At 42.6% G+C, this 26,585-nt stretch overlaps 1 protein-coding gene across 5 annotated transcripts in view; it reads left to right on the top strand.

Moving 5' to 3' along the window:
• The first annotated feature begins 17,534 nt into the window (after positions 1-17,534).
• Positions 17,535-26,585, top strand: part of GTF2I (general transcription factor IIi) — a 75,990-nt gene continuing 66,939 nt past the window's right edge. For all 5 annotated transcript variants that reach the window (XR_013348281.1, XM_077836772.1, XM_077836770.1 and 2 more), the window contains exon 1: positions 17,535-17,794. The gene's annotated coding sequence lies outside the window, so the exon portion shown is untranslated. The remainder of the gene's footprint in view (positions 17,795-26,585) is intronic.

Raw genomic sequence — 26,585 nt, 5'->3', positions numbered from 1 at the left:
TGCAGGTTGGTGGCATTGAATTCAAGAAGGTGCATTTCTAGAGCTTCTAAATGTATCTAAGTGTATTCCAAGAAGAGAAGCCAGTTGTGAATACTCTTTTACAATATAATATGCTTCTGTATTTGGAAGACCTAAGACACCTTTTTGTAGTAAGGGCTTCACATCTTTCTACTTTAATACTGGTCTTTTCCTTTCCCACAGAGGCATTTTTGATCATACCTTGAATTGTTTGAAAGCTCTTGGGATTTTATATCAATTTCCTTGACCTCCAGTCACTGCTGAGTTGGATGCAAATAATAACAAGAAACAACCTCCTCCACTACCAACTCAAGAAAAGACACAAAGCCAACAATGAAAGGAAGGGCAAAGAGCTGTCTCACTGAGCCCAGTTAGAAGTTCAGTTTCACATCAGAAGAGCTGACACCCACATTTCAAGTCTTCCATCCGGCTGCCACCCAACCCCAGAATATCGCCAATTTTAGAAAAAATAATTTCACACACAAAATCATTTCCTTTTCTGAAATTCATTGTTGAATCAAACCAAGCCATCTAGGTGTCTGCTAATAAAGATGGATTCATTACATTGTGAGTCTTTAATTTTAAAAATTCAATTCAGTAAAACTAAAGATTACTGCATCTTTGTAATAAAGTAAGCTTTACTGCATCGTTCCAAGTTTCCCATAGATTTCTTTGCTGTTCTTTTGCATACGTGGGGTGGTGCTGTTTGCAGAATTTTAGGTCTAATGTACTGCATAGTTCATAAAAAGAACAAGAGTACTTGTGGCACCTCAGAGACTAACAAATTTATTTGAGTATAAGCTTTTGTGGGCTACAGCCCACTTCATCGAATGCATGCAGTGGAAAATACAGTAGGATGATTTTATATACACAGAGAACATGAAACAATGGGTGTTCATGGGGCCTTAATTGTATTAAAAGGCAAGGGTTAAACTGAGTCAGTGGAGTTAAATTAGGATAAACGGATGTCAGAGTTACACTAGGGATGAATTTGGTCCAAAAACTGTGATGGAATCATAAAGGCTTGAAAGGGGAAAAGCCTCTCGATTACCAGGGAGGAGTCACACAGGGAATCAGGAAATGGCCGTGTCATGGGCCGATCTCCAATCAACCTTATGGCCATGGCTCACCTCCGTGTCTGTTCAGAATTACACCACAGCAGTGCTTCTAAAAAGGGACCCCTCATAACCCAGGACCATGATTCAAATACTTCTGTTTGTCCCCGGAGGTCTAACATCCACCAGAATGGATGCACTTACTGTAATAATGTGCCAGAGGTGAAAAGGGAAAAAGATGACTGACAATAAAGACCATGCGTTATCTCTTTTACCCGGGCTACAAGGAAGGAACAAAACAATTTTACCAGTAATTTCTGCCCAGGACCCAAGGGCCTGATCCTGGGATGTGCTTAGTCATATGTTCAGACGCTTAGTGTGCATTTATCCTATCATAGATTATTCAGAAGCTGAAAAGCTGGTGGTGAAGCTGCTGCCCTCTTTCAGCTTCCAAACTCTATCCTTTCAGAATTGCTCCCAGTGGAAGTGCCTCTCTGAAGGAGTTCATGTTAAATACATTTTAAATGGACAATTCCTACCTTCTTTTTTATCTCCACCAACATTTCTTTTCCCCTGTTACTTTCTATTTCACTTCTCTTTCACTTGATTAGATAGAAGGAAATACAAGAATAACACAGGTGTGCATTAGTAGGCTATTGGACCAATAATTTTTAACTTGGGTACCAAAAACTGGGCGCCTGACTCCCTATTTAGGAACCTCGAAATAAAAGTGGCTTGCTGGGAGGAAGAATGGTTTTGTGGTTCAGGCACTGGACTGGGACCCAGGAGGTCTGGGCTCAGTTCCATGATTTTTCACAATTCCCTTTGTGACCCTGGCCACATCACTTGCTCTTTCTCAGCCTCAATTCCTGGTCTTTAAAACGAGGACAGTATAAGAATGTCTGTCTTGTCTATTTAGACTGTAGTCTCTTTGGAACAAAGACTGACATCTTACTATGAGTATGTACAGCGCCCAGCGCAAAGAGGTCCTGATCTTGGTTGAGGCTTATTAGCTGTTAGTGTGATATATTACTACTAACTTTATTTTTAGAAGTGATGAACACCAATAATTTCCAATGAAGTCTACAGGATCTCAGTCCCACTGAAAATATGCCTCACTTAGAAAACTTCCATCATTATGCAGTGTGTTATTTTGAAACATGGAGGCATTTGAAAAGTGAATTCTAACCTTTCCCCTTTTGAAAAGTGATGATGATTGCTTTATTGGTGTTTACAGTCAGATATAATTCCAGCAATTTCCATAATCTTGATCTTTTCATTTGTGGTGTATTTTTACACACAGCTTTTATCTGTACATGATGACCTACCGAATGGAATCTCTTCCATTGCAATTAGAACACTGAAGATGTGGATCCTAACGCTTCCACCACGTTTCTCATTTTTTACTTTTGAAAGAGTCTGGTGATTTTGTGTGTATGTGTGTCTACAAATCCAATAAGAATCCTCATTAAGAATTGCAAAACATGAAACCATTTTGATCTCAGACAGATGGCAGCTAAATGAAGTTTAATTAAAGAATGAGAGCTTTGATTCAAATCATTTTTAAAATATAGCACACTGAGATGCTGGAGAAGCAGCATAAACAGCATCTGGGCTTGTATTCAGAACCCAGAATCCATTTGTGAGGAAACACTTTGCAAAACATTTCAGTGAAATGAGTTTGTCAACAACCTCTTAAGAGACTCGAGCCGCTGGCCAGATGCAGCATGGAAATCTTGTTTTCTCTCTGAGATAATATGACAAATACTTAAGAAACTGCTAAGGAACCAATGAGAATTTTCAGTTGGCTGGATTATTAGAACTGAGTGAGTCTTGTTCCTTCAGTTTTCTTGAAGAATTAAACTAACTCAGAAGAGAGTAAGTTTTGATGTAAGTCACAATTGCTGTCAAAATCTATTCTGTTCTGCATAGGTTCTTCTATAAGTAGTATCTGAGCACCTTCCAGTAGCATATTAAGCAAGGTGACTAACATCTGTTGCATGTTACTCACTAGCATGTTGGTTCTAACGTAGATTGTAACGGTCTAAGCTGTGTCAAGTGGAAGCCTAGGTTTTAACTCCACCAGTTTAGTACAGGTTTGAGGCACGGTGCCTTGTCTACAATGAACTTGCTGGAAGTGTTGGTTAGCTTGTGTCAGCTAACACATAGTTACATCACCCACTAAACCCTCATCTGGACCTGGCTTGAGGCACAGACTGCTGTATTGGGGCAGCCTACACACCACTCCTTGCTTAAGGCTATGCTTAAAGTCCGAATCTAGCCAGTTATTCCACAGCAACCTGCAGTGCTATTGTAAAACAGAGGTTTGTGACTTCAAGTGATAAGCAGCAGGGACAGGTGAATGATTATGAAATATAGGCCCAGATCCTGAAAGGTATTTAGGTGCCTAACACAGATTGATTGCAATGGGAGTTAGGTGCCTAATACCGGTGAGGATCTTGGACCATAGAGCCTGATTCTCCATTTATGCCGTGTTGTGTGTCTATTTAAACCAGCACCAACTGGGTGTAAATTGCTTCTCTGGTTGGGTGATGACATTTTATACCCACACGGCCCAGATGCAAATGCTGCACAATGTGGAAGACTTTGGGGTGTCAGGCAGCTTGTTTTCCTCTCTCGGGTGAGTTGTCTCAGTCATTAACCTGATGATGAACATGCTTATTAAATATCATCTGTAACAAGGTACCAATGGAGAATGCTGCGAATTACAAGGGATTGGCATCCACATGCTGAAACTTTGAGGTATGTTCCCCTTTGAGGGGTGTGTGTGTATGTATATATATATATATACACCTCCATTTTATGTTAATGGGTTGTATCTGTACAGCAAGGAGCGTGGAGAAGAAGCCTTCTGCAGAGACCAGCACAATGTTAATATATATGCATCATTCCTAGTTCTACCCTTTTTCTTTGGCTCCTCAGCATTGCCTTGTATTAAGGGTGGGCTGGGCTTCACAGTTCACTTTCTCTAAATCTGAGAAAATGGTTTCAGCAACAAACCTGGTTTGACTGCAGCAGGTGATGATGTACGTATGTAATCAGACGGGGTTTTCTTTTTCAGTGTCCCATGAGGACACTACCAGTGGAGCATCTAAATCATTTCTTACGTGAATATATTAAACAGCTGCCTCTGTTCAAATTAACAGATCCACGGGGTACGAAGGCAGAGTGATGTAGCTGAATGAAACTGGCACACTTTAATACCAACCCTCTAAAACCATTGGCGCAGGTATTTTTTGTGACCTTGAACAATGGAATGTAGCTGTGTGACCCACCATAGAAGTATTTTGGATAGGGTTTAATAAGATGAGACTGGCACTCCTGAAAAAGGTAGGCAACAACCCTTGTTGTTAGGCTTGTGTAGGCTGCTCTCCTCTTCCTAGCCCTGGGGTCAGCACAGAGGTGGCTGTGTGCAGCGGTGATGGGTACCCTGCTCCTGCCAGCCTCTGGCCTGTGCTTTGCTCTGTGTGTGCTGCAGAGTGAGAGGCACTGAGTCTCCTCGGGACACTTGCTCCACAGTGCAATGAGGCGGTGGCCGGCAGGCACAGAGCCGTTGTAGCGTGGACCCTATGGGCAGGAGCAGAAGAGCTGACTGAGCCCAATGTGGTCCATTTTTATTCCCAGCCACTGCTTCTGGTTAGGTTGTAGGGTTCTAGCCCATGTGGCCCAAGCTGGTTCGGAAAGCCTAGGCCAGATTTTTAAAATGGGCTCCCTCCCCAGGTGGTCAGTTATTGGGCCTGCAATGGATGTTGCTTGGATAGCTAGGTACCTAATTAACTTGAAAGTTTGTCTCTCTCACCAACAGAAGGTGGGACAATAAAAGATTACCTCACCTGGCTTGTCTCTCTAGGTATCTGATTGGCAAGCAGCACAACCCTTAAGCAGGCCTGCAGTAACTAGAAGGGAATAATTCCCCTTTTGCACTGGAATTTTAGTAGCACTGATCTGTCTTAGGTACGTATCTAGAAAATCACAGGAACACCACTGCGACCCACATAGGCTAAGCGAGGCGCCTTGGCTCCCTATACAATGAATGGGGTGAGAGAGATGCCTTCGAGTGCAAGCTGCCAAAGCCACCATGCTAGGTGGGGAGCTGCCTACGCTAGCCAATGGGAGATGCCGAGAACAGGGGTGTCTGCTAAGCCCTGCCCCTCTCTGAGATAGGTGCGTAAGACCCGGCTGCAGAGAGGCACCTAGCTCTGCTGCAGATCCACAAACAGGAATGATTTACGTTTTTATCCACAGTGGAACAGTCACTGGGGCAGAGAGAGGAGAGTGAGTGTGGGAATAAGAATGACTGTGGTCAGTGATTAGGGTGGAAGACTCCGGGTCCAGTCCCCTGGCTCCAGTCACTCTGTCATCATTTCTCCACAGTGGAACAGCTTCAACAGGAGGGACTGAGGGAGCCCTCTGCATCAGAACTCCAATCCATCAGTGGGCAGAGCATGCTCCTGAGAGGTGGAAGACCTTTGTTTAAATCCCAGCTCCCCCTCTGGCAGAGAGCGGGGAACTGAAAGCTGGGTCTCCCTCATCCCAGGTGAGTGCTCTAACTCTTGGGGTAAAAGTTATAAGGTGAGCACTGGCTTCAGCAGTCAGATTTGGAATGGGATCCAGTCCAGCAGACAGCCTCTTAGCAAGCCTACCCCATTGAGCGCCACGCGCGACTTAGGCAGCCTAATATCTGTCTTCCCTGGGACTCAGGTCAGGGATAAGTGCCCAGACACCTAGAGCGACGCAGTGGTGCGCATGCCCAGTGGCAGAAACTTAGGTGCCAAGGGAACTTTTACCCTGAAAATTTAGGCACGGAGTGAAGTTAGGCACCTACAGGGTTCATCAGGAATTTTGTAGAGCACAATGTAGTCAAACCTGGGTTTTACACACCTAAATCTGTGGTTTAGGCACCTAACTACCTTAGTACCTGAGCCAAAGAAGCTAAAGCACAGAGTGAAATCAATGGGAGTTTGGCACCTCAATACCTTTTGAAGATGTGGGCTAAGTGACTTGTCTGTGCTTATGCAAGATGTCTGTGGTAGAGCAAGGAACTGAACCTTCATCTCCCAAGTCCCAGCTATCCCCTTAACAGGACCTTCTATTAATGGCATGGAAAGTCCCCCCTCCTCTCACAAAGCCTGAGTAAGTGGGACTCCTATGGAGGCCATAGGGGATGGAGTTCACCCTCTGTGGCAGCTATTCTAGCTTATGGGATGGACCGTATGCCTCGTTAGGGGCTGAAATAGTAGAGACAACTCTCTCAACTCCTACCCGTAACAGCAACCCTTGCCAATGCATTCAGAGCTATCACTGAGCCCGACATTGCAGAGCACTGGGGGTGGGGGTGTGTGTGAAGGGCTATACTGCCCATCCTGTGCCCATCCTCGGTTAGTCTCTAAGGTGCCACAAGTACTCCTTTTCTTTTTGTGAATACAGACTAACATGGCTGCTACTCTGAAACCTGCCTTGTACCAGTCGTCTCTAAGTAGGTGAATTACACCCCACCTCTTGGATGCAGATTGTAACGGTTTTACTATGTTGCGGGAAGGCAGTGAGTTTTGGAAATGTCTAAAAATATTCAACTAAGAATACGGTGTTTATACTGGAGTGAAATGAGACACATCCCAAATAAATGCGTTTTTAACTGGCACTCCTAGAGCATTTTCCCTCCAAGAATGCCAGAACACTTTGAAAAGCCTAACACGCTAAGCTTCTCGACATTCCTGGGAGCTAAAGTATTATTTATTATTGCCCTTTAAGAGAGGAGGAAACTGAGGCACAGGGCATGTAACTGCCTACCCCATGGGTACAAACTAAGTTCATGGCAGAACTGGGAATACAACCCAAGTGTCTCAACTCCCAGGCCCATGCCACACTTGACTCCCTTTCTCTATATGTCTCATTGATTTACAGACCCAAAGACCTTCAGGGAACAAACAAAAGCTTCACATCTCCAACTGCTAGATTTTTTGCATCTGGAATTCTGAATTAACGGAAAGATGTGTAAAAGAAATCCTTTAGCTAACCTGTTCCCTACTGGCTTTCCAGCTGAGAAGGCTCAGAAGCACTAATTAGTAGGGATGTCAAGCGATTAAAAAATTAATTTAAATATTTTTAGATGTTTTCTTTTTCAAATATATTGATTTCAATTATAACAGAATACAAAGTGTACAGTGCTCACTTTATATTTTTATTACAAATATTTACACTGTAAAAATGAGAAAAGAAACGGTATTTTTCAGTTCCCCTCATACAAGTAGTGTAGGGCAATCTATTGTGAAAGTGCAACTTACAAGTGTAGATTTTTTTTTTTGGTTACATAACTGCACTCAAAAACAAAAGTGCCATGCAAATGCCTGTTCTCACTTTCTGGTGTTATTGTAAATAAGAAGTGGGCAGCATTATCTCTTGTAAATGTAAACAAACTTGTTTGTCTTAGTGATTGGCTGAACAAGAAGTAGGACTAAGTGGACTTGTAGGCTCTAAAGTTTTGCATTGTTTTGTCTTTGAGTGCAGTTATGTTAGCAAAAAATCTACATTTGTAAGTTGCACTTTCACAATAGAGATTGCCCTATAGTACTTGTATGAAGTGAATTGAAACATACTGTTTCTTTTCTCCTTTTTACAGTGCAAATATTTGTAATCAATAATAGAAATATAAAGTGAGCACTGTACACTTTATTCTGTATTATAATTGAAATCCATATATTTTAAAATGTAGAAAAACTTCCAAAATATTTAATAAATTTCAATTGATATTCTATTTTTTAACAATGCGATTAAAACTGTGATTAATCGTGATTAATTTTTTTGAGTTAGTCGTCTGAGTTAACTGCGATTAATCGACAGCTTTAATTAGCCAAGGAAGTGAAGAGAATAAAACAATACTCATGAAATTTGCCCTGATACTCCCATTTCAGATGCCATAATAGGAATAATTGGCATGGAGGGCTCAAGGCTCAAACACTGAGGACCATTGAGTATGAACACATCAGCCATGGGTCTGGCTTCACATGCTGTTGAGAAGGAAGGCAGAGGCCTGTTGTGGTAACAATTTTGCCTCGAAGACTCTCTCATTTTTTGGTGACAATGGACACGTGGATCTGAATATGCAGTGGTATTGTAGCCGGATCTGTCCCAGGAATCACATGGATCTGAGGACAGAACCAAGTTTTCTGTTTGTAGTGAAGCTCTTGGCCTCTCCTCATTCAAATCTCCCCCCGTGAGGTCTATCTGTGAAAACCTCCTACCCTAAAGCCCTATGACCCATTAAAAAACACTGTAGAATAATGAAGAAAACACCCCCCCATTCCAGCTAGGTCAATGCTCCACTACTGGGTGCTTTTTTTAAAAGATGTTGGCCCAGATTTTTAAAGGTAGTTAGGCATTGCTCTGCTCAGAATTGCAACGCATAACTGAATTAGAAGCCTATGGTCTTGTCCTCATGAATAATTAATCTGCGGCAAACTGGGGTGAGAATCTATCTTGCAGTAGCCTGCTGCGATCTAAGTGTTCATGTGCATTCTGCTGATGCGTGTTAACAGTTCGTTAATGCGCTTTAATCTAGTCCTGTTTCAAAGAGGACTAAATGCATTAAAGAGGGTTAAAGCACATTAACACTTAGGAAAGAAAAATTAAATGCACAACTACAAAATGAGGAATAACTGGGTAGGCGGTAGTACCACCGGAAAGGATCTGGGGTTTATAGTGGATCATAAATGGAATGAGTCAACAGTGTGATGCAGTTACTAAAAAGGCTATTAATAGGAGTGTCTTCTGTAAGACACATGTAAGATTACAATTGTCCTGCTCTACATAGTACTGGTGAGGCCTCATCTCGAGTATGGTGTCTAGTTTTGGGTGCCATACTTTAGGAATTATGTGGATAAACTAGAGACTCTAGAGGCAAGCAACAATAATTATAAAAGGTTTAGAAAACGTGACCTATGAGGAAAGGTTAAAGAAACTGGACGTGTTTTGTCTTGAGACCTGGTGACTGGTGGAGACCTAATAAGTCTTCAAATATGTTAAGGGCTGATATAAAGAGGATGGTGCTCAATTGTTCACCATGTCCACTGAAGATATCACAAAAAATAATCAGCTTAATGTGCAGCAAGGGAGACTTAGGTTAGCTATTGGGGGAAATTTTCTAACTGTAAGGGTACTTTAGCTCTAGAACAGGCTTCCAAGGGAGGTTGTGGAATCTCCATCATTGAAGGCTTTTAAGCAAAGGTTAGACAAATACCTGTTAGGGATGATCTAGGTTTTCTTGGTCCTCCTTCAGTGCAGGGGGTGGACCAGATGACCTCTCAAGGTCCCTTCCAGCCCTACATTTCTATGATTCTATGAAAGATAAGTTTCAGAGTAACAGCTGTGTTAGTCTGTATTCGCAAAAAGAAAAGGAGTACTTGTGGCACCTTAGAGACTAACCAATTTATTTTAGCATGAGCTTTCGTGAGCTACAGCTCACTTCATCAGATACATACCGTGGAAACTGCAGCAGACTTTATATATACACAGAGAATATGAAACAATACCTCCTCCCACCCCACTGTCCTGCTGGTAAAACACCGTCAGGGCCAGGAGTATCTGAAAATTGTGAATCTGGCCAGAAAAGGGTAGACACACTTCTCACTAGATGAGCACTTTCAGCCCTCACTTCCTCTAATCACCTCTGCCAACCTGCATCACCTTTGCCTTTTCTGAGCTGAATTTCTGCCCCAATCTCAGCCAGCATTGGTAAGGCACGGAAACTGCAATTTTGGATAGGATTTGATTTTAAAAATGATTTAATACATTTGTCTCCTTAGTGACATACAACTGGTTCTTAATCTTAATAGTTAAAACAGTTTAATTTTTTTGTCAACCAGATGAAATAATCCCAGATTAGTAAAACAGATGAGTAACAATGGTGTTTGCTTTAGAATGTGTTTGTTTATATTTCAGTATTTACTAAAACAATCCTCTAATGAATATCATGTAAAATATTTCCCTCTAGAATGTAGAGCGATTTTAATGGAAAGGAATAACCATGATGGCTTGGATAAAGTTGTGGGCCAGTGTGGCAGGGATTTGGAGCTGAACCAAAACAATGAATGATTGGTAGAAATTTGCAGTATGAATAACCTAGTGATAGATGGAACAATATTTCCTCATAAAGAAATCCATAAAGTGACATAGAACTCCCCAGATTGTATTACAAAGAACCATATGGATCTCACTTCTGCATTTCAAGAATGTTTTGCAGCTTGTTGGCAGATGTACGTGTGTACAGGGAAGCAGATGTTGGCAGTGACCATAATCTTTGTATTGCTTAGCTTTGTATGATCAAGTTAAAGAAGACCATGCACCAACACCGCACCATTAAGAGCCCTAAACCAAAAGTGCATTTCAGCTTCAGCTACTGAACAGGTTCAGTGTTCTAATAGCGTTAACTGAAGAAAACCAAGACATTGATACTCTGTGGGAAAACATCAGAAAGTGCTATCTGAAAAGTGCAAAGACAGTGCTAACAACAACAAAATCTAAAAGGGAAAAATAGGTTAGTGATGCTACTTGTCAGGTAATGAAAAAGAGAAAAAGTGTAAAGCAAAAGCACATGAATGCTAAGACATGAAGATTTCAGAGTAACAGCCGTGTTAGTCTGTATTCGCAAAAAGAAAAGGAGTACTTGTGGCACCTTAGAGACTAACCAATTTATTTGAGCATAAACTTTCGTGAGCTACAGCTCACTTCATCGGATGCATACTGTAGAAACTGCAGAAGACATTATATACACAGAGACCATGAAACAATACCTCCTCCCACCCCACTCTCCTGCTGGTAATAGCTTATCTAAAGTGACCACTCTCCTTACAATGTGTATGAAAATCAAGGTGGGCCATTTCCAGCACAAATCCAGGTTTTCTCACCCCCCCCCCCCTTTTTTTTTTCCAAAAACCACCCACACAAACTCACTCTCCTCCTGGTAATAGCTTATCCAAAGTGACCACTCTCCTTACAATGTGTATGAAAATCAAGGTGGGCCATTTCCAGCACAAATCCAGGTTTTCTCAACGCGCCCCCCCCCCCCCCCCCAAACACACACAAACTCACTCTCCTGCTGGTAATAGCTTATCCAAAGTGACCACTCTCCCTACAATGTGCATGATAATCAAGGTGGGCCATTTCCAGCACAAATTCAGGTTTTCTCACCCACCCCCCCCCCCCCCCCCCCGACTCATTCTCCTGCTGGTAATAGCTCATCCAAACTGACCATTCTCCTTACAATGTGTATGATAATCAAGGTGGCCCATTTCCAGCATAAATCCAAGTTTAACCAGAACGTCTTGGTGGGGGGGAGGTAGGAAAAAACAAGGGGAAATAGGCTACCTTGCATAATGACTTAGCCACTCCCAGTCTCTATTTAAGCCTAAATTAATAGTATCCAATTTGCAAATGAATTCCAATTCAGCAGTTTCTCGCTGGAGTCTGGATTTGAAGTGTTTTTGTTTTAAGATAGCGACCTTCATGTCTGTAATTGCGTGACCAGAGAGATTGAAGTGTTCTCCGACTGGTTTATGAATGTTATAATTCTTGACATTGTAAGGAGAGTGGTCACTTTGGATAAGCTATTACCAGCAGGAGAGTGAGTTTGTGTGTGTGGTTTTTGGGGAAAAAAAGGGGGGCGGGGTGAGAAAACCTGGATTTGTGCTGGAAATGGCCCACCTTGATTATCATACACATTGTAAAGAGAGTGGTCACTTTGGATGGGCTATTATCAGCAGGAGAGTGAGTTTGTGGGGGGCGGAGGGTGAGAAAACCTGGATATGTGCTGGAAATGGCCCAACTTGATTATCATACACATTGTAAGGAGAGTGGTCACTTTAGATAAGCTATTACCAGCAGGAGAGTGGGGTGGGAGGAGGTATTGTTTCATGGTCTCTGTGTATATAATGTCTTCTGCAGTTTCCACAGTATGCATCCGATGAAGTGAGCTGTAGCTCACGAAAGCTTATGCTCAAATAAATTGGTTAGTCTCTAAGGTGCCACAAGTACTCCTTTTCTTTTTGCGAAGACATGAAGAGACAAGCAAGTGGCAAGACGACTACACAGAGCTCTAGACAGAAAGGTAAAAAAGTGCTAGAAGAGATAAAAGGAGCTATACTGATTAAAAAATGTCCAGCGGCTGAAGATGCTAGCCAAAAAGGTGACCTTGCAAACTTGTACGAGACAATCAAACAGCTAACAGGAAACTTCAGCAATACAGTAGGCCTAATTAAAGATGCAATGGAAAGACTCTTAGTATAGAAGAACATAGGAAAAGACTAGCAGAACATTTTTGGGCTGTAAATAGACCAAGCCCAAGTGAACTACTAGAAATATGTGATGAAGACCTATTGATTGATAGTGATTTAGGAGCTATTACAATGGAAGAATTTAGAAAAGCCATTGGTAAAATAAAAAATGGGAAAGCAGCTGGAGAGGATAACTTTATTGGGGAGCTACTTAAAGCAAATAACGAAACAGCCCTCCACCCTCTCCTTGTGTTTTTGGATAGAATATGGAATGAAGAAGAGAACCCGACACAGTGCAATAGTGGCCTTAGAGTCAACCTGCCAAAGAAGGTTGACTTACCAACTGCAATAACTGGAAAAGAATCTCATTACTCTGTGCATCATCATCCTAGAACATATCAAGAAACAAATACACCTTCACCACAGGGAGAACCAAGCAGGTTTTAGACCATTGAGATAATGTACAGACCATATTGTTGTTGCTATACATATTATAGAACAAAGTGTGGAGTGGCAAGCATCTCTTGTGACAAACGTTATAGGCTTCCAGGAGGGTTTTGACAGTGTACACCGAGACAGTCTTTGGAAAATTATGGCATATTATGGAATACAGGCAAAAATAATTAGAATCAACAACCCAAATGATATCCTAGGTCTTGAACCCAGGCCAGTGAGTTCCTAGACAGCGTTTATAGCCTGGCCTCCACCCAATGTCTGTTGAAACTTGTGGGGGCTGAGAAGCTAGTAGGACTATAGCCTCAGCCAAGGTATTGTCCACAGGAGCCCTGATTGGAGGATCACCCAGCTCCACCAATTGGTCCAGCTACACTATTTAAATCAGAAGAAGGCTGCAGCAAGTTGACTGAGCAACTAGAAGATCCCCTGTTGTGGCTGCATTTCACCCCTGCTTCCTGCACCCAACCCTGTTTCTACTCTGCTCCTTGTTGCTGTCACCCCTGCCTTCACTCCTGTTCCCACTGTGTTCCTGCTCTGCACCTGATCCTTGCCTCTCCTCCAGTTTCTGTGCCTCCAACCATCAGTTACCAGTCCTGGCTCCAACTCCTGATTCTGGCTTGATTCCTGGCTCTGGTAATTAGCAGTTGACTCTGGTGCTAATCCTCAGCTTCGTTCCCCAACCTGGATTCCTGCCCTGCCCACTAGATCTGACTCCTGCTCTGATTACTGTAGAAGACAATGGACATTTAGGACATGCTTTACGGATGCCACCAACATGATTTTCACAGCAAGATGTCGCCTGGGAAGAGAAAAAGAGGGTAATCTAGAGAAACATTATGAAAAACAATAAAGAAGCCGAAGCCTGAACAGACTAACACAAGATCGAAATAAATGGTGGAAACTGGTAGACGTCCATGCCCTTGAGAGCGTGGGAAGATAAAGAAGAAAAAAAGCTATGTAGTGGTTACTGCAGCAAAACCACCACGAAAAATAGGAGGCAACATTTAGCAAAATCCCCTCAACCTGACTGGAACACAAGGCTATAACAGGGAAAGACTACTCAACAAGTAGTATTAGGATCTGGTGAAGTCTGGAGCAATGGCCAGTGAAGCACAGTGTCCTGCACGAAGCGCCTTCTCTAATCACAGTTAAAAAATTAACTGGAACATTGAGAGGAGAGCATTTATATCAGTAAGGAGTCTGGTTGCATTCTACCCAGTAATGCAGTCTTCAAGCATAACTCATCTCTTCTCCCATACCCCTTCTGAAATAACCCTCCCCAACAAAACCCTTAAGATCTTGGGGAGTTTAGTCAGACCTGTGCTAAAGAGATAAGAACCAGAAGTGAAAATTCTACACAGATGGTGTATTTAGATTTATCCAGAGAAAATCTAAGTACCATGTTAATTACACATACCCTAATTATGTTTAGTTTTGTGGTTCTTAAATATGACTCATTGCATGTATTGGTACAAAGCTTTCTAGTAAAGTCACCCTAACGTTTACACGATTCCAAGGCAAAAATTACATATTTTTAAGGAGGAAGTAATACCCACCAGACTTTTGAAGAGTAAAACTGTAAGTGAGAAGAAGGAAGTATTTTCAAATATTTTGTTTAAAATTGTTTTCAAAGACACAACATCAACTTGAAATCTAGTCAGTTTAAAATAAAGAGAGTTGAAAGGTAGGGCTGGAAAGGTCCTTATCAGATCAAGTCCAGCCCCCTGCAATGAGGCAGGGCCAAATAAACCTAGACCATGCCTGACCAGTGTTTGTCTAACCTGTTCTTAAAAACCTTCAATGAGGGGAATTCCAAAACCTCCCTTGGAAGCCTATTCCAGTGCTTAACTATCCTTACAGTTAGCAAGTTTTTCCTAATATTTAACCTAAATCTCCCTTGCTGCAGATTAAGCGGATTACTACTAGTGCTACCTTCAGAGGACACAGTGAACAAGTGGTCCCGGTCTTCTTTAGAACAGCCCATACCATAAGATATTAAAAATAGATGATCATGTTGATGTGCAAGAAGCTGCCAGTGTTTTCAGCTAGCATCCCCATCCTGCCACCATGTTGTGCAGCAAAAGCATCCCAGTTTTGCTGTCAGGGACACTTCATATCTGCAGAGGCAAGGTGCAGGACATACCTGGTAATGATTCTGAAACCTAATTAGATAATTAATGGGACTGAGCTTCCATTTCTTGCTCAGGTGAAAAAAACCTGTTGACTTCAGTAGGCATTTAACCTGAGTAAGAAATGCAGGATTGTGCACAATGCATATGGAACAGATGAAGTCATATAAATATTTTCAGTGGTTATTGCATTGACAACTCATTGCTGGTACAAATGTCTAACAACATACAGAATTATAGGTAACGCTACCACAAAAGGGTAACAAAAAGCTATGACTACTGTTGAGGTTAGAAAGCATTTGTCTTAGCTGTATTTGTAAGTTTCAGTCCACATTTTCAGTTTAATTTTATTTTTTTAAAACATAGAGGTGAATAAAAATATTTCAACAGATGAGGTTTTCCATAAATAAATGCAATGTTTATCAAAATCTAAATGTTTCGTGGGACCGTAACTGACAATTTTTGACAGGGAAAAAATTGAAATGAATGTTTTTGATTTTTTTAAATTTTATTTTGATGTTGAAACATTTATAAGGTAAAACATTTAATTTGGACTTTATCATTTCAATTAATTTTATTTTGACTTTTATATGAAAATATTAACTATAATACATATTATATACTATTAGATCTAAATATTAACATGAATATTTTCATATAAAAGTCAAAACCTGTTTTTACTTAATGAAATGACGTTTTGACATCTTTTTCTTTTTTTTTTTTAAAAAAAGGACATTATCAACATGAAATGTCTGAAGGTCCCAAACTAAAATTTTAAACAATTTAATTTTGCTGGAAATTTTGGCTTTTCCGTCTGATTCTCTACAAAAACAAATTTTGAAATGTCAGAATGGAAATCCCACTTTCCAAGGAGCTCTACTTGCAGTGTAGTAACACTTACTAGGGTCAATCCTAAATCCCCAGTCAGCTAAAAAGTGGCCTGACCATGACCAGCGAAACTGGACCTAATATATGGCTTCATTATACTGAGCACACAGGGGGAAATGTAATATGTGTTTAGATTATTACAGCAAGGTAAGGAGCTATTTTGATACTAGTTGTTTATTGTGCTTGTATAAGTCTAGATAAACACAGCCTATAAAGCCTATAAAGTTGTTCACTTATTAGAATGTAATTTTCACCTTCCATGGTGGAGCTCTGACACTCTAGGCTGTTTGCTGAAAATAAACAATGTAAACTAATATTTGTTGATTTCCCAGAATAACTTTGCAACCCAGTGGAGCCCTGGGCTGCTAGGAGGGTCTGTCTGCATGGATCAGCTAGCGTGATTCTGTTCTGTTCTGCAACACATGCATAGAAAAGATAAGTATGCATCCAATGAAGTGAGCTGTAGCTCACAAAAGCTTATGCTCAAATAAATTGGTTAGTCTCTAAGCTGCCACAAGTACTCCTTTTCTTTTTGCGAATACAGACTAACACGGCTGTTACTCTGAAACCATAGAAAAGATAGGTATTAGCAAATAATAGCATGTGTGTTTGGATGTGTACAGAGACCTGTTTAGAGAAATTTGGGGCCCTATCTCATTTCCTCCGTAAGATGTTTTGGGGCTGCCTTGAGCTTGGGTTCCTGTTAAGTTGTCCTCCTCCTCTTGACATCCCTATGTACATATCTAATTTTTTGGGTTGGAAGGTGGTGAAATTTGTTGATAAAAGTAACAATGTGTAATTTGTGTTTTGTCATAGAAAATCAGAGAGTATACCCTTCCAGTGATGCAAAAATACCTGTTCAAGATCACATATAGATCACATAGCAAACAGCGGTGCTGGTCTGGGTCTTCCCCTATTACCTTTTGCAGTGGAATTCAGCTGATCCATGCCCAAATAAATTTGTTAGTCTCTAACGTGCCCTAAGGCCTCCTCCTTGTTTTTGCTGAAATGGACTAACACAGCTACCACTCTGAAACCTAGGGCGATGTGTAATTTGTCTGTTTTGTGAAAGCAGAGCCCCAGTCTCCCTGGATCAGGTACTGATCAGCCATAGGTGACCAGGATCTTTCCCTATTGTGCGTGGGGAGGGGGTATAATCCAGCTGAGAACCAGAGGAGTTGGATTGCTTTGAACCAGAGAAGAGCAGGTCCCCGGGGAGGCCTGAGGAAATGGAGGGGAGGCAGGGCCTGCTCTGAGGCCTAGCCCTGCCCAGCCTCCTGCTCCCTGCCTAGTTTTCCCCGCAGGGGTCCCCGGCTCCAGGACGGGGGTGGCCCTGGAGGGCCGTTGAACGTCTCCCCCGCCTTTCCTGAAGGACGCTCCCTCGCGCAGGTGGGCCCGGGACCCGGGGCCGCCGCGCCCGCAGCTCCCCGCAGCGCCGAGGCTGGCCGCCCAGCCATGTTTCCCCCCTCGCCGCCCGCCTGAGAGGCCAGCGTTGCTCCCTCGCTCCCTTCCCCGAGCTCCGCCGCACGCCGCGGCGGTGGGTCGCCTGCGCGGGGCACGCTGGGAGTTGTAGTCCGCCAGCCTCCTAGCCCGCCGCTGCCCAGCGCGTGAACGGACCGGGCCGCCGAACCGCAACACCCGGCAGGCGCCGCGGCCTCTGCGCCTGCGCAAATGGCTTTCCTCGAACAAAAAAACTCCCCCCCTCCCCCCCTCATATCGGTCCTGGGTTCAGGGTGAACGACTGTGTGAGGGGACGAGGCCCGGCCGGCACCCCAGTGGACGCGGTCACCAAGCCCCCGCCGGCTGCCCGACGAGTCGCGAAGAGGCCGCGGGGACGGGCCCTGCCGGGAAGCGCCTGCTCTGAGCTGGGATTAGCTTGGCCTCCCCGAGGCGGCGGCGGCGGCTCCTCGCCGAGACTCACCAGGACCCGGGCTGCCCCGATCCCGGCGGCGGCCAGCTAGTGAGTGAGAGCCCGGGCGGGGAGCGGGCCTGGGCCGAGCCTACCTCTGGCTGGGCCGGTCCCTGGGGGTGTTTCCCTGCCCTGGTCGCTATTCCGTGGGGGGGCTCACATCCCCCACCAGTCGCTATTCGCCGTGTGTGGGAGGGACTTACATTTACCCCCCCCCCGTCGCTATTGCCGTGGGGGGGGGAGGGACACTCACATCTCTCCCCCCCCACCCCGGTCGCTATTCGCCGTGTGTGTGTGTGGAGGAACACCCACATCCACCCCCCCGGTCGCGTGCGTGTGTGGTGGGGGGAACTCACCCCCCCCCCCCCCGTCGCTATTCGCCGTGTGTGTGTGACTCACATTCCCCACCTCCCGGTCGCTATTCGCCGTGTGTGTGATTTACATCCCCCCCCCCGGTCGCTATTCCCTGTGTGTGTGACTCACATCCCCCTCCCCCCGGTCGCTATTCCCTGTGGGGGGGCACTCACATTCCTCCCCCCCCCCCCCGTGTGTTTGAGACTCATGTCTCCCTCCCTGGTCCCTGGGGGGTTAACACCCCGGTCGCTATTCCTTGTATGTGTGTGTGGGGAATGACTCATTCCCCTCCCTGGTCGCTATTCCCTGTATGCGTGGGGGGGGGGTAACCCCCCCCTTGCTATTCCCCGTTAGGGGGCTGACTCATATCCCCCTCCCTAGTTGCTGTTCGCTCTGTGGGGGTGTAACTCTCACAATCTTCCCTCCCTGGTCACTGTTCCCTCTGTGTGTATGGGGGGGTGTAACTCATCTCTCCTCCCTGGTCGCTGTTCCTAGGGTGGGGTGTGAGACTCTCATCCTCCTCCTCCCCAGTTGCTATTCCCTGCAGGCGGGGAGTGTCATTCATTTCCTCTACCTGCAGCTTTGCCACTCTTCAGTCACTATTCCTTGAGGAGGTTTATACCCCATCAATTCCCCCTTTCCCCGAGTCACTGTTTCTTGGGGATGTGTCTCACTCTCCCACCGGTTGCTATTGAGATTGAAGGGCATCTCGTTTCCCTTTTTCTTGGAGGGAGCTTTCACACCTCCTCCATCCCCAGTCACTATTACCTTGGTGGTTGGGCACAACATTCACCATCTTTGGCAGGAGTGCAATGATCTTGGTCATAGGGAGGAAGCTGCTTCTCCCTTGGTTAGGGCTGTGGTCATTACGCTGGGGTGCCACAGCTTCTTGTTGTCTGGCACATGCTAGGTCCTGGAGCACACTGATAGGGAATGAGGGTGGGACAGGAGGCGAGGGCAGGAAGCTGCTTCTTGGGAGGGCGTTGGGGCGAGTATGCTAATAAACCTTTAGGAGTTGGCTGGTCAATGGGAGTCTGGTGAGCTCCAGAAGAGAAGGTTTAGGGGTTTGGCATCATGCTGGAAGTGGAAAATGGGAAACAAGGACTTTACGCCTCTTGGTTGAGCACGAGTACTCAAGTTCCTTGATTTACACCCCCCTCTCCTCGTGTATGGGGGACGGGTGAGATGCAGAAAATGTGGCTCAGCACCTCCTGGGGCAGTCTACTTTGAGGAGGGTTGGGAAGAAAACAGGTGTAGTTTCTTGCCTTTGGGAATGCAGGCCTAAAATAGGTCACAGAGTTGCTTTCTCTGGGATTTGGAATTTTGTAAAAAACAAACTTTCACCAGAAGCTTTCCCTCCTTTCTGCCTGTGAAATAGCAGCAGTCATTGAGTTTGAATATGCAACACTGGGGAATATGCAATTCATGGCATTATCAATAAGAATATATGAATTATCATTTCAGATTGAATTTTAAATTCTGTTAGTCCTTTTGACCTGAGTGGCTAGTCAAGGTTTGAGGGTCTGTGGGGAGTTTCCACCAACAGGAGGAACTGATGAAAGAGTCTGGTGGTACCTTTGATGCCATATTATTTATTTACATGGAATGTGTGAAGTCCTGTTTCCCCAAACACAGGAGGAACCAAAAATAACAGGAGGTAGTTTCTTTGCTCGCAGTCCCAAGCTGCCTCTTGCCAGCTTCTCCAGGCTCTCTGTGTGTTGTCTGCTCTCTTCAGTCTTTCTGTCTCTGTTCCTGTTTCTGTCTCTCTCCTTGAGCTGTGTCTGTCCCACACACAGAGAGCCAGGTCTACTCTAATCCCTCAGACAGAGGCAAACACCTACAAGATCTTTATCAAGCATTCTTAAAACTACAATACCCACCTGGGAAAGTGAGGAAACAGATTGACAGAGCGAGACGGGTACCCAGAAATCACCTACTGCAGGACAGGCCCAACAAGGAAAATATCAGAACATCACTGGCCATTACGTACAGCCCCCAGCTAAAACCTCTCCACCACATTATCAGCGATCTACAATCTATCCTGGAAAACAGTCCTTCACTCTCCCAGACCCTGGGAGGCAGGCCAGTCCTTGCTTACAGACAGCCCCCCAACCTGAAACAAATACTCACCAGCAACTACACACCACACGACAGAAACACTAACCCAGGAACCAATCCCTGTAGCAAACCTTGTTGCCTACTCTGCCCCCATAGCTACTCTAACAATACCATCAGAGGACCCAATCACATCAGCCACAGCATCAGAGGCTCATTCACTTGCACGTCTACTAAAGTGATATATACCATCATGTGCCAGCAATGCCCCTCTGCCACATACACTGGCCAAAGCGGACAGTCCCTTCATAAAAGAATAAATGGACACAAATCGGACATCAGGAATGATAACATACAAAAGCCAGTAGGAGAACACTTCAATCTTCCTGGACATTCTATAACAGATTTAAAAGTAGTTATACTTGAACAAAAAAATTTCAGAAACAGACTTCAAAGAGAAACAGCAGAACTAAAATTCATTTGCAAATTTAACGCCATTAATTTGGGCTTGAATAGGAACTGGGAGTGGCTGGCTCATTACAAAAGCAGCTTTGCCTCTCCTGGAATTGACACCTCCTCATCTATTATTGGGAGTGGAATACATCCACCCTGATCGAATTTGCCCTGTCAACACTGGCTCTCCACTTGTGAGGTAACTCCCTTCCCTTCATGTGTCATTATATAATGCCTGCATTTGTAATTTTCACTCCATGCATCTGAAGAAGTGGTGGTTTGCCCACGAAAGCTTATGCTCAAATAAATCTGTTAGTCTTTAAGGTGCCACCAGACTCCTTGTTGTTGAGGTCTACTCTAGAAAGTTTTGCTGGCATAGCTATGTTGGTTAGGCATGTGGAAAAAAACATGCCCCTAAATAACATAGTTGTGCCAGCTCTTTCTACACAGGTTGTGATAGGCACATACCAACCGCCAAGTCCTTGGAGCATTTCCTAGTCCAGTGTCCTAGACCCTTATCCACTGAATATTCACAGAATTGCCAGGCTCAGTGTTCCCAAAGGAACAGAACACATTACTGTGTAAAGTATCATATTAGCCTGGATCTGTAAAAGCGGCAAAGAGTCCTGTGGCACCTTATAGACTAACAGTCATATTGGAGCATAAGCTTTCGTGGGTGAATATCCACTTTGTCGAATGCATCCGACGAAGTGGGTATTCACCCAGCAAAGCTTATGCTCCTATGCATCTGTTAGTCTATAAGGTGCCACAGGACTCTTTGCCTCTATTACTGTGTATGTTTCAGCAAGGTCCACTACCTTGCATAACACCACAGCACTTGGATATATTTATAGTGAAAACAAGAATAAGTTTGTCAAAGATTCAAGATTCTAGTAATAGTGAGTAAGAATATTGGAAACGATTATATATGAAACAAAATCATAACACACTCTTTTAGAGACTAAACTAACATTAACTTGTCAAAGGAAGTTTTCTCTCTCCCAAAATTCTCTTCAGTGTTTTTAACCAAGTCTAGCTGAGACTTTTTTCATGAAACAAGACCATTGTCTTTTTGCACTTCCTCAGTGAAGGATGCCTGGGTGTCTTCTGAGCGCCCCTTCCCTCATAGTTAAACAAACCTTTGAAGTGTACCCATGAGATAGGCTTTCTCTTCCTGTTACATTTTTTTTCTCTGAAGTCCTTACAATATTTCATTTGCTTTCCACACAGACTGGTGATAAGAAGCCTATTGTGAATGAGACAATACTCAATATACATGTGAACACAGATGAATAAACAACTTTTGTCTTTCAGAAAACATGTTTTTCACCTTAGCTGGTGACGAGTATCTACACACTGAAATATATTCTTAAAGTGTCTCTCTCTCTCTCTAGCACTTCTTACATAGTATTTGTACATATATTTTACACTCCTTGGTGAACTAGAATATACACACCTCTACACGTCTTTGCCAGTTGGCATTGAGAGGTTCTTGGGTCACGGACTCTTCATTAATATGTTTAATCTTAAACACATTTTAGACATTTCCTGTTGTTTTTTTTCCAGTTGTTTTCTTATCAAGTCTCTTGCTGATGAGATGTGTGACCTTTTTTTACAAAAAAGGCTATGTAGTAGATTACTTTTAAAAAATTTTAAATTCTACGCTAGGTGGCTAATTTAAAGTAAGTCATCTATTTTTAGTGCATATGTGATTGCCCACAAATATACATTATCTTTGAGAGAGTCTTTCGGCTCCTTTCTTCTTGAGCAGGCACCATACTGGATTACATTGATTTAAAACTCCTGAAGCATAGATTACATAGTAGGAGAAAACATGAATCCATCAATCAAAACAAAACAGATGAAATAAAAATTTGTCCCACCAGCCTTGATGGCTACCTTTATAAAGGTAGAAAACTGTTTTCTTTAGTTTTAATAAGAGAGAGAACTCACCATTGAAGTAACAACATTTGAACTGATGTAGCCAGAGTATTTTTGGTAGTGTGTCTTTGGGGAGTTGTGTATTTTTAAAGTATGAGATTTTATGTACAGTAGATTCAAATTAATCTTTTGAAGCAGATCAGGTTAGTTAGATTAATATAGCGGGGTTAGTTTGGGTGAAGACCTATGTGACGCTTTTTCCCTGGATGTGTACGTCAACTGCCTGTCTAAGTACTGAAGGGATCATTTACCCTCTAGTAGAAAATAATTTTAATTATAAATGCATATAGAAGTCTATTCACATTGGGTAAAATGAATTTTCTTGTTGGACACTATAGCTCATAAGTGTTAACTGCACCTTGTGGAACTTACAATAAGGAGTAGTCTTTGGGAAGCTGGGGGGAGGAAAGCAGAGACCTACTTGGCAACTGTAAAAGTCAGAAAAGAAGCACCAGGAAGCCCCTGTCTGCTAATTTAAGGGAGTGGAGAGACAGTCTGTGTAAAGTGTTTTTTCAGGCTTGGATCCATGTTACTTTAAACATTTTTGAAAGTGCACCCTCTGGATTATGGGGCTGAGAGTTCATTTTGGGAGTTCTGACAGGTACACAATCCACTTAAATTTTGTTCTCGCAGCTGACATCACAGTCTCTCTCAGTATTTCATAACTACCTGCTGTATAAACTTTGAAGTGAAATTGTGAAGAGTATGTTTAAATGGACGGCAATTACCATCACCCAGCTTTATGCTGTTGATTTAGTTTGTGGTAGACTTGATGTGACTCAACCAGATAATCTGAAAGTATCGTACTGAAATATATATTAACACAGCAACGTGACTGATACTATCATTAACTCAAATCTGACTTAAACAAAGTCAATTTTCTGAGCAAATCAAAACACTAATTTGCCTTCTCCATTAGTAGCGCAACATAAGACTCTTGGGGACTTGTTCTTTCTGTCCTGTGTAAGTATCAAGCTCTGTATCAGGGTAGGAGGGTATCTGCATGTTGCTTTGCAGCGTCCCCCTTGACTCAAGCAGGAACAAAAGTAATGGGCTCCAGGAAGAGGTTGCAAAAACAGTCAGTAGTATGCAAGATCCTGAGTCCAGGGGGAGTAAGGAAGGAAATAGCAAAGGGTCATCAGATTGCAAGAGAAGCAGTATAGGACAGCTGCCCTGATTTTCCCCAAATGCACTGATATGTACATGTTTAGGCAGTTTGGTGTGAGATGGACATACAGGCTTGGTTAGTACAGGGTAGTGTGGGGGCAGGCAAAAGCTGCTGTGGGGCTATAGCTCAACTATGTTCGCTGTAAGCGGAACAAATGGGTGTTACATACGGTTTCAAAAATGTTTTGGATTGTAGTGTGGGTTGGCCTTTATGTGAGCACCTGAAGAATAGCTCACTGTAGGTGGATTTTTTTAATGGAAACAATAGATTTGGTTCCTGTGACACAGTACAATGTGAAATAGAAACCAAGGGTGAGCCTGTATTAGCTAAGAAGACAATTTGTCACCATGAAAAAATGCCAGAACCAGTTTTGCTATAATTAGATAAACAGGAATGGAGTTCAAAATAGATAACTTCTTAGACATTGGGTGTTAGTGTTGATGGGCGCAGAGAACAAGAGTAATTACTTAACATGAACAATCATGTTTATTAAGTAAATGTGATTACACTAGTAAAGACTGAAATTATCAAATGGTGGGACTCTGATTAATAATTTACTTTGTGTATTTGATTTAACATTCATTAATATCTTTTTACTGCTTTAGAACTGTATGCATACTTTGAAAACTAAGTGAATTTACTCCGAGTCTCAATCTTACTTGACTATTAAGACAGATTTAAGTACATGCACAGATAGAATAATTAAGATGCTATTAAAGCCCAAACATATACTAGTCATATTTTTAAAAAATGTAGTATAGTATATACTAGGGCTGTGGATTAATCTCAGTTAACTCACATGATTAATTAAAAAAATTAATCGTGCTTAATCGCACTGTTAAACAATAGAATACCAATTGAAATTTATTAAATATTTTTGGATATTTTTCTACATTTTCAAATATATTGATTTCTGTTACAAACACAGAGTACAAAGTGTACAGTGCTCACTTTATATTATTTTTATTACAAATATTTGCACCGTAAAAATGATAAACAAAAGAAATGGTATTTTTCAGTTCACCTCAAAGGAGTACTGTAGGGCAATCTCTTTATCGTGAAAGTGTAACTTACAAATGTAGGTTGTTTTTTTTGTTTGTTACATAGCTGCACTCAAAAACAAAACAATGTAAAACATACAAGTCCACTCAGTCCTACTTCTTGTTCAGCCAATCGCTAAGACAAACAAGTTTGTTTACATTTACAGGAGATACTGCTGCCTGCTTTTTATTTACAATGTCACCTGAAAGTGAGAACAGGCGTTTGCATGGCAGTTTTGTAGCCAGCATTGCAAGGTATTTATGTGCCAGATATGCTAAACATTTGTACGCCCCTTCATGCTTTGGTCACCATTCCAGAGAACATACTTCCATGCTGATGATACTTGTTAAAAAAAAAATAAAAAAGTGTTAATTAAATTTGTGACTGAACTCCTTTGAGGAGAATTGTATGTCTCCTGTTCTGTTTTACTCACACTTTGCCATATAGTTCATGTTATAGCAGTCTCGGATGACAGCCTAGCACATATTGTTAGTTTTAAGAACACTTTCACAGCAGATCTGACAAAGTGCAAAAAAGATACCAATCTGAGATTTCTAAAAATAGCTACAGCGCTCAACCCAAGATTTAAGAATCTTAAGTGCCGTCCAAAATCTGAGAGGGACAAGGTGAGGAGCATGCTTTCAGAAGTCTTAAAAGAGCAACACTCAGATGTGGAAACTACAGAACCCGACCCACCAAAAAAGAAAATCAGCCTTCCGCTTGTGGCATGTGACTTAGATGACAAAAATGAACATGCGTCGGTCCGCTCTGCTTGAATCATTATCGAGCAGAACCCGTCATCAGCATGGAAGCAAGTCCTCTGGAATGGTGGTTGAAGTATGAAGACACACATGAATCCTTAGCGCATCTGACTTTTAAATATCTTGCGACACCGGCTAAAACAGTGGGAGGTAAGGATTTAGCCTACAGGTCGTTAGCCTGATGATCTGAGTATATGCTGTTATGAAACAGATTCCTGTAATCCTTCACTTTAACTTCTCTTGGGTTATGGCAGGCTAGGTGTAACATTTATTTGCCTTTCTTGCTGTGCTAGTCATAAAGGGAAATTTAATTGTCTTCCTTCCTTTTCTCCCCGATCAGCATATGCTCTGTACAAACAAAACTCTTTAAAAAGCGTAGTTCTTCCTACTCATGCCAGAATGTTGTTTCTCTTGCTTTTTTGTGTCCATAAGAAACTGTCGGGGAGGACATCTAACACCCGTGGGCTGCAGGGATTGGCATGTGCACTCTTCTGTAAGAATAAGAAAGACACAAAGTAACTTTCTCTTGTGGTTTGGCTTTCACTTGCCACAAGCATTTCTATTTCTTTGCTCTCAGAAGTGGAAGTAAGCCAGAAACATGCTGAATGAGCTACATCTAGGTCCCAGCTAACCTACACAAAGCTACCATTTTTTGTTTTCTTATCCCTGGGCTTCCATTTTGCACATTTGCTTCGTGTCCTGGTGACCCTCTCTCCAGCTGAGAGCCCTGGTGTCCCATCACAATTACTTTGTGTAATGGCTTATTTAATGTTACAGGTCTTTACTTATTAGGCAAAGACTTCTCTTCAGACAATCAATTTAAAGGATTCACAGATGATAAATAATACTAAATGCTATTGACCTCTTTGAAGACCCTTTCCCAGCAATATAGGATTGGTGAAGACTTACAAATATGTCATTAGTGGTCTTATGGAAACCTACTTGTGATAGCTACTACCTACCAAATTCATGATCCATTTTGGTCAATTTCACGGTCATAGGATTTTTAAAATTGTAAATTTCATGATGTCAGCTATTTAAATCTGAAATTTCACATGTTGTAATTGTA

The sequence above is a fragment of the Eretmochelys imbricata genome, chromosome 17 (genome assembly GCF_965152235.1).
Source record: "Eretmochelys imbricata isolate rEreImb1 chromosome 17, rEreImb1.hap1, whole genome shotgun sequence".
Lineage (NCBI taxonomy): Eukaryota > Metazoa > Chordata > Testudines > Cheloniidae > Eretmochelys > Eretmochelys imbricata.
Note: the sequence above shows the minus strand (reverse complement) of the source record. Positions and strands in the feature narration are given on the sequence as shown.